The sequence below is a fragment of the Rhincodon typus genome, chromosome 18, assembly GCF_021869965.1.
Source record: "Rhincodon typus isolate 14 chromosome 18, sRhiTyp1.1, whole genome shotgun sequence".
In the NCBI taxonomy this organism is placed as follows: domain Eukaryota; kingdom Metazoa; phylum Chordata; class Chondrichthyes; order Orectolobiformes; family Rhincodontidae; genus Rhincodon; species Rhincodon typus.
The window spans coordinates 17,504,810-17,515,230 of NC_063349.1; positions in this window are offsets into that span (position 1 = coordinate 17,504,810).

Sequence of the window (10,421 nt, forward strand, 5' to 3'; positions counted from 1 at the left end):
GAAACGTCAGTTTTCCTGCTCCTCTGATGCTGCCTGGCCTGCTGTGTTCCTCCAGCTCCACACTGTGTTATCTCAGACTCCAGAATTGGCAGTTCTTACTATCTCTCATGGTTAACTCTTAACTGTCCTCTGAAGTGGCCTACCAAGCCACTAGTTCCAAGGGCAATTTGGGATGGTCAACAAATACTCACCTTGCGTCTTCAGGATCTTCACAAGAACATTATCAAAAGAGTGACACCAAGCTGAACAAACAAATATTAGAAAAAGTGACCAATATCATGGTGAAAGAGGCAGATTTCAAGGATCATCCAAAACAAGAGATAAAGATAGACAGGGAGAAAGACTTAAAGAGGGAAATTTCAAAATTTAACGTCTAGGGCAATGGGACATCAAAGCACAGTGAAGGGGTAAAGGAAACCCAAGATACACAATAATCCAGAATTGAAGAATTGTAGAATTTGAGAGTTTTAGGGCTGAAGGACACTTAACAAACAAGAAAGAGCAAGGGCATAGAGAGATTTGAACAGATGGATGAAAATATTCAACTTGTTGAGAGGCAATATGGATGAGTGAGCATGTATAGGGGTGATGGATGAATGAAAGTTGGTTCAAGTAATGATATGGACAATTATGGACAACAGTACTTTGGAAGAGTAGAAATGTACAGATGATGGACGAGAGACACTGTCCAGAGCAGAAAATACCAGAAACTCATCATATTCACCATCAAGGACACCATATATGACAAACAGTTGATTATAGAAATAGCATATTCTGATGATCAGCAAATTCCAAACATTCATACTTGAATGAGCTTAGACTTGTATTGTTTAAACATTTCTGTTTGAGCACTTACACGGAAGTACATTCCTCATGGTTGAGCTATTAAGGTTTGCGCTATAGTTCAAGGAGAATTTGTACTAGAAATTCTTGTGTTAGTGGCTCAAAAATATAAGCAAATTGATTCTGAAATAACTGTTGCACATTCCTGAAGGTAGAATGGAAGGGAGGGGAAATAAAGGAAGATAGAAATAAAGAGAAAAACTGACATTCAAATAACATTACTCATGATCACAGGATGTCCTATAGCACATTGCAGCCAATGAAGCACTTTTGAAGTACAGTCACTGTTGCAATTTGAGACAGCAAGCACCCACATTCAGCAATGTGACAACGGCCAGATATGTTTTACTGATGTTCTTTGCATAATAAATAATGATCAAGATATTGCCTCATTTTCATTGCTTTCCCAATGGTAATTCTGCTGTGTATAGCACAACTATTATTTCAAACAGTTTTTGGAGACCATGCTGAAGTATCCTCATGAACAGAAATCAGAATCATTGTTTGGGTAGTACAGAGTACACTATTTGAGTTCAGCTAGAGGCAAAGGCTGTGAAATCGAGCGTAGGAGGTCTACAGCACAGAAAAAGGCCTTTTGACTATCACATCTGAGCCAATTAAAAGCAACCACTTAACTATTCTAATTTCATTTTCCAGCACTTGGCCCATAGCTTTGTATGCCATGGTGGCAAGTGGCACAATGGTTAGCACTGCTGTCTCAGTGCCAGAGACCCAAGCTCAATTCCACCTACGGGTGACTCTGTGGAGTTTGCACATTCTCTCTGTGTCTGCGTGGGTTTCCTCCAGATGCTCTGGTTTCCTCCCACAGTCCAAAGATGTGCAGGTTAGGTGGATTGGCCATGCTAAACTGCCTCGTAGTATCCAGGGATGTGCAGGCTAGGTGGATTAGCCATGGGCAATACGGGGTTATGGGGATAGGGTGGTTCTGGGTGGATGCTCTATGGAGGATCAGTGTAGACTCGACAGGCCAAATTCCACACTGTAGGGTTTCCATGATTCTATGATTCAATGATTCATCGCAAGCACAAATCTAAATACTTCTTAAATGTTATGAGGGTTTCTGCTTCTACCAGGCAGTTCCAGACTCCGCCAACCTCTGAAAATATTTTTCCTCACATCCTCTTGAAACCTGCTGTCTTTTGGTTTAAATCCATGTGCCCTCATCACTGATCTCTCCACCAAAGGGGAAAAAGTTCCTTTCTGTCTACCCTATCTGTGCCCCTTTTAAATTTTGTGCATCTCAATCATGTCCTCCCACCTCAATTTCCTCCACTCCAATGAAAGCAGCCCCAGTCTATCCAAATAAAAACCAAAAGAGCTGCGGATGCTGTGCATCAGGAACAAAAACAAAGTTGCTGGAAAACCTCAGCAGGTCTGGCAGCATCTGTGAAGGGAAAAACAGAGTTAATGTTTCGGGTCCGGTGACCCTTAGACACTTTGTCTATCCAACTGCTCTTCTCTCTCTTTGGGCTATATCCTATCGTTTACTCCCTACCCTATTGCTCTGCCTATTTTCTGCATATAAACTGACGTTTTCCCAGCCACCACCAGTTCTGAGGAAGGGTCACCGGACCTAAAACGTTAACTCTGTTTTTTCCTTCACAGATTCTGCCAGACCTGCTGAGTTTTTCCAGCAACTTTGTTTTTGTTCCCAGTCTATCCAATCCTTCTTCATATCTAAAACTTTCCAACCCAGGTAATCCTGGGTATAATCCTGGTAAACCTCCTCTGCACCCTCTCCAGTGCTATCACATCCCTCCTATAATGTGGATTCCAGAACTGCACTGAATATTCTACCTAACAAGGTGTAGAGCTGGATGAACACAGCAGGCCAAGCAGCATCAGAGGAGCAGGAAGGCTGACGTTTCGGGCCTAGACCCTTCTTCAGAAATGGGGGAGGGGAAGGGGGTTCTGAAATAAATACGGAGAGAGAGGGAGGCGGATAGAAGATGGATAGAGGAGAAGATAGGTGGAGAGGAGACAGACAGGTCAGAGAGGTGGGGTTGGAGCTAGTAAAGGCGAGTGTACGTGGGGAGTTAGGGAGGAGATAGGTCAGTCCAGGGAGGACGGACAGGTCAAGGGGGCGGGATGAGGTTAGTAGGTGGGAGATGGGGGTGGGGCTTGAGGTGGGAGGAGGGGATAGGTGGGAGGAAGGACAGGTTAGGGAGGCGGGGACGAGCTGGGCTGGTTTTGGTTTGCGGTAAGGGGAGGGGAGATTTTGAAGCTTGTGAAGTCCACATTGATACCATTGGGCTGCAGGGTTCCCAAGTGGAATATGAGGTGCTGTTCCTGCAACCTTCGGGTGGCATCGTTGTGGCACTGCAGGAGGCCCAGGATAGACATGTCGTCTGAGGAATGGGAGGGGGAGTTGAAATGGTTCGCGACTGGGAGGTGCAGTTGTTTAGTGCGAACGGAGCTTAGGTGTTCTGCAAAGCGGTCCCCAAGCCTCCGCTTGGTTTCCCCGATGTAGAGGAGGCCACAACGGGAACAGCGGATGCAGAATACCACATTAGCAGATGTGCAGGTGAACATCTGCTTGATGTGGAAAGTCTTCTTAGGGCCTGGGATGGGGGTGAGGGGGGAGGTGCACGGGCAGGTGTAGCACTTCCTGCGGTTGCAGGGAAAAGTGCCGGGTGTGGTGGGGCTAGAGGGGAGTGTGGAGTGGACAAGGGAGTCACGGAGAGAGTGGTCCCTCTGGAAAGCAGATAAGGGTGAGGAGGGAAAAATGTCTTTGGTGGTGGGGTCGGATTGCAGACGGCGGAAGTGTCGGAGGATGGTGCGTTGGATCCGGAGGTTGCTGGGGTGGTACGTGAGGACGAGGGGGATTCTGTTTTGATTGTTATTGTGGGGAGGGGGTGTGAGGGATGAGTTGCGGGAAATGCGGGAGATCCGGTCGAGGGTGTTCTCGACCACTGAGGGCGGGGGGATGTTGCGGTCCTTAAAAATCGAGACATCTGAGATGTACGGGAGTGGAATGCCTCATCCTGGGAGCAGATGCGGCAGAGGCGAAGGAATTGGGAATAGGGGATGGCATTTTTGCAGGAAGGTGGGTGGGAGGAGGTGTATTCTAGGTAGCTGAAGGGCTCACGTTTGTCCCCCTCCACCCACACATCAACGAATACCGGTCACGCTTGGACGTTGAACAGTTTTTCTGCCGCCTCCACCTCCGTGCTTACTTCTTCAACTGTGAGCCTAACGCTCCCTCTACTGACCCCTTCTCCCGCCTCCAACACACCCCCTCCTCCTGGACACCACCCCAAGGCCTCCTACCCTCCCTCGACCTCTTCATCTCCAACTGCCATCGAGATATCAATCGCCTCAACCTCTCCACCCCTCTCACCCACTCCAACCTCTCCCCCACAGAACGTGCAGCCCTCCGCTCCAATCCCAACCTCACCATAAAACCCGCGGACAAGGGAGGCGCAGTTGTAGTATGGCGCACTGACCTCTACATCGCCAAGGCCAGGTGCCAACTCTCCGACACGTCCTCCTACCGCCCCCTTGATCATGACCCCACCCCCGACCACAATCATCTCCCAAACCATCCACAACCTCATCACCTCAGGTGACCTCCCACCCACCACCTCCAACCTCATCGTTCCCCAACCCCGCACCGCCTGCTTCTATCTCCTTCCCAAAATCCACAAACCTGACTTCCCTGGTCAACCCATTGTCTCCGCCTGCTCCTGTTCCACCGAACTTATCTCCACCTATCTCGACTCCATTTTCTCCCCCTTAGTCCAGGAACTTCCTACCTACGTCCGTGACACCACCCACGCCCTCCACCTCCTCCAGAACTTCCAATTCCCCGGTTCCCAACACCTCATCTTTACCATGGACGTCTAGTCCCTATACACCTACATTCCCCATACAGACGGCCTAAAGGCCCTCCGCTTCTTCCCGTCCCGCAGGCCCGACCAGTCCCCCTCCACTGACACCCTCATCCGCTTAGCCGAACTCGTCCTCACCCTCGACAACTTCTCTTTCAATTCCTCCCACTTCCTACAGACAAAGGGGGTGGCCACGGGTACCCGCATGGGCCCAAGCTATGCCTGCCTCTTTGTAGGTTATGTGGAACAATGCCTCTTCTGTAGCTACACTGGCCCTAAACCCCACCTCTTCCTCCGTTACATTGATGACTGTATCGGTGCCGCCTCGTGCTCCCACGAGGAGCTCGAACAGTTCATCCACTTCACCAACACCTTCCACCCCAACCTTAAGTTCACCTGGACCATCTCTAATACCTCTCTCTCCTTCCTGGACCTCTCTGTTTCCATCTCTGGCAACCACCTAGAAACCGATATCCATTTCAAGCCCACCGACTCCCACAGCTACCTAGAATACACCTCCTCCCACCCACCTTCCTGCAAAAATGCCATCCCCTATTCCCAATTCCTTCGCCTCCGCCGCATCTGCTCCCAGGATGAGGCATTCCACTCCCGTACATCTCAGATGTCCTCATTATTCAAGGACCACAACTTCCCCCCCTCAGTGGTCGAGAACGCCCTCGACCGTGTCTCCCGCAACTCATCCCTCACACCCCATCCCCGCAATAACAACCAAAACAGAATCTCCCTCGTCCTCACGTACCACCCCACCAACCTCCGGATCCAACACATCATCCTCCGACACTTCCACCATCTGCAATCCGACCCCACCACCAAAGACATTTTTCCCTCCTCACCCTTATCTGCTTTCCAGAGGGACCACTCTCTCCGTGACTCCCTTGTCCACTCCACACTCCCCTCTCGCCCCACCACACCCGGCACTTTTCCCTGCAACCGCAGAAAGTGCTACACCTGCCCCTATACCTCCCCCCTCACCCCCATCCCAGGCCCCAAGAAGACTTTCCACATCAAGCAGATGTTCACCTGCACATCGGGGAAACCAAGCGGAGGCTCGGGGACCGCTTTGCAGAACACCTACGCTCGGTTTGCACTAAACAACTGCACCTCCCAGTTGCGAACCATTTCAACTCCCCCTCCCATTCCTCAGACGACATGTCTATCCTGGGCCTCCTGCAGTGCCACAACGATGCCGCCCGAAGGTTGCAGGAACAGCAACTCATATTCCACTTGGGAACCCTGCAGCCCAATGGTATCAATATGGACTTCACAAGCTTCAAAATCTCCCCTCCCCCTACCGCAAACCAAAACCAGCCCAGCTCGTCCCCGCCTCCCTGACCTGTCCTTCCTCCCACCTATCCCCTCCTCCCACCTCAAGCCCCACCCCCATCTCCTACCTACTAACCTCATCCCGCCCTCTTGACCTGTCCTTCCTCCCTGGACTGACCTATCTCCTCCCTAACTCCCCACCTACACTCACCTTTACTGGCTCCATCCCCGCCTCTTTGACCTGTCTGTCTCTTCTCCACCTATCTTCTCCTCTATCCATCTTCTATCCGCCTCCCCCTCTCTCCCTATTTATTTCAGAACCCCCTTCCCCTCCCTCATTTCTGAAGAAGGGTCTAGGCCCGAAACGTCAGCCTTCCTGCTCCTCTGATGCTGCTTGGCCTGCTGTGTTATCCAGCTCTACACCTTGTTGTCTCAGATTCTCCAGCATCTGCAGTTCCTATTATCTCCGAATATTCTAGCTGTAGCCTAATAAAGTTTTATACAGTTCCAGCTAAATCTCCCTGCTTTTAAACAATGCCACAGCTAATAAAAAGGTAAGTATCCCATATGCCTTCTCAACCACTTTACCTATCTGTCCCAGTATATTAAGATACTGGCAGACATGCACACCAAGGTCCTTCCAATCTTCGTTGCTTCTCACTATTTATCATGTATTCCCTTGTTTGTCTTGTCCAAGTGCATCACCTCACATTTACCTGGAGTGAATTTCATTTGCCACTGATCAGCCAATCTGACCAGCCCACGTATATCCTTTTGTAACCAAAAGCTATTCTCAACACTATTTACAATTTTCATATCGCATCATCCGTGAACTTAGTAATCAACCGCTCTACTTTCAACTCTAAATAATAAATCAAGGGCCCTACACTGATCCCTGCAGAACCCCAATAGACCCAGGCTTTCAGTCACAAAAAACATCCCTTAACCATCACCCTCTTCTTCATGCCACTCACCAAATTCTGTAACCAATTTGCTAAATTTCCTTGGATCCCATGGGCTGTTATCTTTCTTGTCAGTTTCCCATACAGAACCTTATCAAAAGCCTTGCTGAAATCCAAGTAGACTACATTGAATGCAATGCCCTCATCTACACGCCAGGTCAGCTCTTCAAAAAAGTCAATCAAGTTGGTCAGACATTGCCTCCCTTAATAAACCATGCTACCATCCTTGATTAATCCATGCCTCTCCAAGTGCAAATTAATTCTGTCCTTCAGAATTGCTTCCAATAGTTTCCCCACCACTGAGATTAGACTGGCTTATAGTTTCCTGGTATATCCCTTGCTCCCTTCTTGAAGTAACTGTACCCTCCGGTGTCCTTTAGTCCTCTGTTATCTCTCCAATGACTAGAGAAACTGCAAATTATTGCCAGCATCCCTGCTACTTCCTCCCTTGCATCACTGAACAACCTGGGATACATTTCATCCGGTCCTGGGGATTTATGTTTTTTTTAAAGCCTATAAGGCCACTCAGAACCTCCTCCCTATGTGTTAATTTCTTTAATTATAATCATAATACTTCTCCCTGATTTCTATACTCATGTCATCCCTCTCAACAGTGAGCACTGACCCAAAGTACTCATTTAGAACCACTCTGATCCTTAACAGGCCATATTCTTTCCCTTGTCATCCTTTTACCCTTAGTGTACTTGTAAAATAACCTAGAATGTTCCTTTATTTTACTTGCCATCATCCTTTCATGCTGCCTTTTTGCTCTCAGTTTCCTTTTTTAAAAGTTCTGCCTTGAACATTCTGTACTCCTCTAGGATGTCTGTTTCTCTATACCTGCCAGAAATCTACTTTTTTGTCTATATCCTGTATATACCTCGATATCCAAGGCTCACTGGATTTGTTGGTTCCACCCTTTATCATTATTGAAACATGCTGACCCTGTACTCTACCTATTTCCTTCTTGAATGCATCTGAACTGAGTTTGATTGGCCTAAAATCATCTGCACCCAGTCCACTCTGGCCAAACTATATATGATCTTATTAAAATAGATTTACCGTTAGTTTCGAACTCTAATTTTAGGTCCATCCTTGCGCTTTTCCAAAATAATTTTGAATCTCAAGAAGTTACGATCACCCTCAGAAAAATGCTCCCCCACTGATACGTTCAAATAATAAATCTGGTAAGTAATTGAAGTAAGTCCAGGACTGTTCCTCTCTTGTAGGGCCTCCTATGTACGGGCTTAAAATACTCTCCTGGATGCACTTCAAGAATTCTGCTTCCTCCAAACCTTTCACACTACGAATGCCCGACAGTTACTGGGGCAGTCAAAGTTGAAATGCCCCACTAACACTACTATTATTTTTAGGATGCCATGAAGGACTCTCCTTCTCAAACTCTCCCCTCGCATGAGACATGTTGAAACACCACCAGTCATCTCTCTCTGATGAGAGAGCAGCCCTATAGTCCTTTACTTTTATACATTTTGAAATTTACCTACATATCTGCTCTTCTATTTCTCTCTGACTGTTGGTTGGAGTGTTGGGGTTGGAGAAAAGAGTACACTCTCAGCAATGTGATTGCTCTGCTTCGCTTTTATATTTTACCCATACAATTTCATAGACTCCCTACAATGTGGAAGCAGGCCATTTGGCCCATCGAGTCCACACAAACTCTCCTAAGAGAATGTTACCCAGATCCAACACCCTACCCTATGCCTGTAATCCACCTAGCCTGCACATCCCGGACACTATGGGCAATTTAGTATGGCCAATCCACCTAGCCTGCACATCTTTAGACTGTGGGAGGATACTGGAGTACCTGGAGGAAACCCACACAGACGTGGGGAGAATGTGCAAACTCCACATAGACAGTCACCCAAGGCTGGAATCAAACCCAGGTCCCTGGCGCTGTGAGGCAGCAGGGCTAACCACTGTGCTGCTAAGGAGGATTCTAAGATGTCATCCCTCCTTAAAGCTGTAAGTGAATCCCAGACCAATATTGCGAAACCCCTTCTTTTACCTCCTGCCTCTCTTGTTGTTGAGCTGCCAATCCTGCCCTGCTTTCAACCATGTTTCAGTAACAGAAATGATGTCACAGCCCCATGTTTTAATCTGTGCCATCAACAACTCATCTGCTTTGTTTGTCAGGCTCCTTACATTAATAAAGTACCATCCAACCTTGCCAAACTTCCTGGTGCCTTAACTGGCCTGTCTGTAATTTCTTCCTTCCTGATTCACTTGCTCTGTCGTGCAATTCACCCTGCTGAATCTTCTCTCAGTATACCACCCGTAAGATACAAGAGCAGAATTAGGCATTCAGCCCGTTGAGTTTGCTCCACCATTCAATCATGACTGATGTTTCTCAACCCCATTCTTCTGCCTCTTCCCTGTAACCCTTGATCTCCTTATCAATCAAGAAACTATCTATCTATCTCTATCTACCTTCAATACACACAATGACTTGGACTCCACAGCCCTATACAGCAATGAGTTCTACAAGGCAAGGTTCCTTGCTACAGTGAATAAAACACCTCATTTGAAGAGACTCTTGTCACAGCTTTTAAAGACAAATACAGGAAGAATAGAGAAAAAGCATCAGCTGTGCTATTGGCAGGGCAGGAAGCAAGAGGCATTCAAACTCGGAAGCTGATTGACTCAGGGGGACAGAAACAAGTTTGGTTTGTGTTTAGGCTTCTTTCAGAGGTCACTCAGAGGGAAAAAAAGCACATAAGAATAGCAGAGCAGTTTAGCAGTCTCCAAGATAGTAGTCTTTTCTTCTGCTGACTGATGGTTTAATGCGAATAAGGGAAAAGTTCCAGAAACTGAAGTATGTGAAGGATGAGTATAAGAAAACTATGCTAAGAAATAAGTGAGCTGTGTTAGTTCAGGAAGAGACATTAATTAAAGGAATAGCATCAAGCGAATGCACCAATTTACCAAAAGAAACCCATTATAGCCATGCCAACTAAACAAGGAACTTTAAAGTGAAAATTGTATATCTAATTTTGAATAGTTTCTTCTCTTGTTGCTACCTAAATGAATTATTTTCCATGTCTTTCCCTTGAAAATTATCTGCAACTTATCCACTTATTCCATCAACCTGACTCGATCTTTTTAAAGTTCAATTCTATGATCTTTTTAAAGTTCAATTCTACACAACTCATATTACTTCAAGTATTGTATCATTCACAAATTATGAAAATCCAAGTTTAAAGTCATTAAATACAGTACATCAAGAGGTGTTTTAACACAAACACCTAAAGAACTCCACTACATTTCTTTCACCAGAGAAACAATAGTACTCATTGCTTTCTGCTTCCTGTCAATCAGTTCATTTTGTATCCATGTTGCTACTGACTCTTTTACTCCATGAGCAACAAACTTTGATGACAATCCTGTTATGCAGTACTTTATGAAATGCTTTTTTGAAGTCCAGGTGAATCACATCAACCACATTACCCTAATCAATCCTCTC